Genomic DNA, 4,528 nt, shown 5'->3' with positions numbered 1-4,528 from the left:
TGCCTAGACTTGTTACTACACTAGAGTGGGAGTGAGTAGGTTTGCACAAGAGCCAGGAAGCCTGGGAGGGACGGAGGGACCCCGGGGTGTAGGGGACCCCCACGGAGCACAGGAGGGGAGAAGTGCCCAGCCTGCTGGCCCTTCCTACAGAACACCTGGGTGTGCTGTGGGGTCGGCCTGTGGTGTTCATTTCATCCAAATTCCCGTGGCAGGCAGGAGATGCCGGGTGCCGGAAACCATGAGGAGGTGGATGCTATAGCAGACCCAGCGGTTCTCGTGATGGAGTGCAGGGAGCTGGGGCTTGGTGCCAGGTGCAGAGCAGGTCCTGACAGTGGAGGGAGTCTTTTTCAGAAAGCAGAAGTTTCTGTAGTTCCAGACACTACGATCCGCACCTGCCCTACCGCGAGGTTAAGGGAGCAGGATGCTGACTGGGCTTCTCTTCTTGCATGCAGCCACCATCCCGGGGACACCTGGGACAGTGAAGGGGGCTTGCAGTGAGGACGGCGAGCCCTGGGACCCAGGCCTGGTCTGAGCACCCACTGGCCAAGGGCATGTCCCGCCCCCTCCCCAGGATTCGTGGTGGAAGGTGATCTCAATTTGTAAGGTGGTTGTTTTCAAAAGCAGTGTGCGGAAAAAGACAGGCGCCCCTCCAGATCACCTGGGGCAGCCCGAGGTCAGAGCCTAACCCAGAGGAGGTCTGGGACCCACGCGGCTCCACGGCTCACAATGGCCTTGGTGGAAGTTTCTTAGCAAATGGAGCCAGGTTTTGGGAAACTCATCTCAGCCTCAGCCCCAGCCCCACAGGACCCAGTGGAGCATCACAGTCTGGTGGAAAGAAAGAGGAAGGTAATAGGCCACAGGGCTCTTTGGGGGTTTCTTCCAAGTGAGCCACTGGGGCTGGAGTCTGGGAGACCAGGGGGCCTGGTTTCAGATCACAGCTCGGGCTCCAGTTTTCGCACCTACACCTAAAGGCAGCGGATCCCAGGGTCGGGGTGTGCATCTAAGGAGATTCATGTATGTGGGGCATTGCCTGACACAGGAGGAGATTTGGGTATTGTCATCCTTAGCCCCGTCTCCTGGCCTGCCCTCTTCCCTCACAGCCTCTATTCCCCCTTGGGAGCAGTGGGGGTGGGGTCTGGGACCGAAGGCTCCCCAGCCGGCCCCTGCAGTCCCTACATCAAAGGTGGGGCGGCTGGAGGGGTGAGGCCTGCCCAGGTTATGGGGTGGGGTCTCTCCACCAATCGGGAGGCTTCCCTCAGCCCAGCCCCTGTGGGCCAGTCCTTCCTGTCGCCAGTGCCCAGCAGCCCTGGCTGGCACTTAACCTTCTGGGGATCAGAGGGCAGGCCCCCTCAGGAGGTCCCGCTGGGGGAGGGCCCAGCCTCACGGGGTCCCTGGGAGAGAACTGGCCTCCTGGGAGAAGAGTCAGCAGGGATCCTAGCCTCTGCGCCTGGCACTGGGCAAAGTGTTTATGCGCATTATCTCATTTGGGCCTCAACAGTCCCAGGAGATAAGGATTGTTTTTGTCTCAGTTTTGCAGATAAGGAAACTGAGGCTCAGGGAGGTTAAGTCAGTAGAGCTAGAAGGAGATGCGGGCTGTAAAGCCTGTGCAGAAGGGAAGCCATCTGTGGCAGGGTCCGTGGCATCCCCACGTTACGTGCTCCCACCACCTCACGGCGTACGAGGCTGGCATTCAGAACGCCCTCAGTGGCTGCAGAAAATCAGTTCCTCGGGAACGCCATCAGGGCTCACACAGCCAGACACCTGCCTGCAGAACCCTGCACAAGGTCGCACACAGAGCAGGGGCCGACTAGAACTCAGGCTGTCCTTGCCTGCGGGGCACCCTGCGGTGGGGCCAGCAGGGAAGGCGGCCCCTGGGGAGGGGCAAGAAGCAGCGGGGTGGGGGGGTATGTCTCCCACCTCCCCCCACCCAAGAGGCTCTTCAGGAGGCATGTCCCCTACAGGCATTGAAAGAATGTCCAGTCTCTTGACTCCAGTCGCAGTCAGGAGCAGCAAGCCCAGGGTGGAGCCAGGGGCTACTGCTCCTGAGAGGCAGGCCTGAGCCTTCCCTCGAAGAGGCTGAGGACAGGGGTGGGAAGGTCGCTGAAGCCCCCTGGGCCCTGCCCCTGGGTCCAGCCGCATCTCAGCAACACTAGCTGGTGGCCTTTCGCCTCTGCGTTTGCATCTCCTGGAAGAGGTACCTCTTGCAGTGAGCTAGGAACAGGCTACCAAATTCCAGAAGATGCCCAGCTCTGGCTGCTGCTGGAGAAAGCCAGTACTCTCTCGGGCTCAGGCTTTGGAGCTGGAGGAGCATGGCCATCAGTGACCGGACCAGGGCATATCTCTCTCTGTCCCTATAAGGACTAACCCCAGATCTGTGGGAGCCAAAGGAAAGAGGGCAGCTCTTTAGCTCTGCTTTTGGTGAAGTTGCTGCGAGACTGTGGAACCAAGACCTCGGGCCTTCTAGGGAAGGAGAGAGCACCGAACAGGGAGTCAGGGGCCTGACATCCCTACCTAGCTGGGGTGCTAGGGAAAGTTGCTCCTCTACCCAGGCTGGTTTCCCCAGCTATAAAATGAAAGGGTGAAGAATAACCATCGAACCCAAACCTGGTTGAGCCCCCAGAATCCCTGGGAAGGACATTCTTAAAGCCCCGGGTTCCTAAGCCCCAGCTCAAGGCACTGGATCATGCCCTCAGGGTGGGACCCTAGGACCAGATGCCTCAACACGCAGTCAGGTTAGGGAACCGCTGGACTGCGTCGTCTCTCAGGCCATTCAGCAATTACTACGTGCCAAGCCTAAGGACCCTAAGGAATAGATAGGGTCTATCATGGTCTCCTTTTCACAGCTGAGAAAATTGAGGCTCAGGGAGGTTTCTTAGTTTGCCCACAGCCATACAGTGGGTAAGAGCTGAATGAAATGTGCACCCAGGTCAGCAGCGCCCTGTATCCGTCTCCTAGCTGTTCATGACCTCGTGAGAGGTTTTCTCATCCTTCCAGGTGTGGCTGGCAGCCCCCTAAGGACACAAGACCCCAGGGTAAGAACCAGAACCCTAGAAGGTTAGGGGAAGGAGCCACCTCAGTGGTCGCCTAAACCCATTCCCCTTTTAGGAGACGGGGAAACTGAGGCACAGAGAGGGAGTGACTTGTCTGACGTCATCAGGCACATGGGCAGGTCATGGGTCACCGTGCAGGGTGAGATGAGTGGCCCTGCATGTGGCTGAGAGCTTGAGCAATTTGTGCTCTGGTCTTCCACCCTCCCCTGCTCTTGCCCTGCACTGTTAACAGCAGCCTCCCTGCCCGGCTCCATTTCTGCCAAGCACCCAAAGGGACCAGATGTGCCTGTGACAGACTCATCTCCCTTTCCCTACCTTCAATGCCTCCCCATTAGCCAGGAAAGAGGCCATATGGGGGAGGGGTCCCCACAACCTGGTCTCTGAGCCCCTTTTCCAATTCTCATCTTCACCTTTCTCTGTCAGCTCTGGACTCAGTTTCTTCTGCCTAGGTCACTCTCCACTCACTCCTCTTGGCGAACTCCTGCACATCCTTCAAAACCCCCCCCAACATCCTGCAATTCTCCTCCACCCGGGTCAGCAGATACAGAATGACGTCACCACAGCTGCTGGCTCCCCAGCCCATGGCGGCTTTTGCTAATGGATCACAGGTGGCATCCTTTCCTCAAGATTCTTTACTCAAGGCAGCATAAATCAACGCAGCGGCATTAACCAATCGGGTAACTCAAGAAAGAAACTGTCGTCAGCCCCATCTCCCACCAGGCTGTCACATCCCCTCTGGTCCCTAAGCTCCTTATTATATAAACTCCCATCCTTGACCTGGTCTTTGACCGCTTACTTGCCTGTAATTCGCCTTGTTAGTTGAGGAATGTTTTCTCCCTGGCATCTAACATCGGCTATTATGGGCTGAACTGAGTTCTAACCCCCAGGACCTCAGAACAGGAATGCATTCAGAGCGAGCGCCTATAAAGAGGTAATTAAGGTAAAATAAGGTCATATAGGTGGGCCCTAACCCTGTATGACTGGTGTCCTTACAGGAAGAGACCGACAGACACATAGGCCGCAGGGTAATTATGTGAGGACACAGTGAGAAGGTGGCCATATGCAATCCAAAGAGAGGCTTCAGAAGAAACCAAACCTGCTGACACTGACCTTGGACTTCTAGCCTCCTGAACTGTGAGAAAAGATACTGTTGTTTAAGCCACCTGATTGGTGATCTTTTCTTAGGGCAACCCCAGACACACTGGGCCTCGCTGGTGGGAGCTAACCATCATGCAGCCTTTAATTCTTTTTTAATGTTTATTTATTTTTGACAGAGAGAGAGAGCACGAGCAGGGGGGAGACAGAGAGAGAGGGAGACACAGAATCGGAAGCAGGCTCCGGGCTCCGAGCTGTCAGCAGAGCCCGACGCGGGGCTGGAACTCACGAGCCGTGAGATCATGACCTGAGCCGAAGTTGGACACTTAACCCACTGAGCCACCCAGGCGCCCCACCATGCATCCTTTAAAAACACTTTCATA

The sequence above is a fragment of the Puma concolor genome, chromosome B3, assembly GCF_028749965.1.
Source record: "Puma concolor isolate L17-30 chromosome B3, mPumCon1.1.hap2, whole genome shotgun sequence".
NCBI classification, from domain to species: domain Eukaryota; kingdom Metazoa; phylum Chordata; class Mammalia; order Carnivora; family Felidae; genus Puma; species Puma concolor.
The sequence above is the reverse complement of the archived record's forward strand: the minus strand, read 5'-3'. Positions refer to the sequence as shown.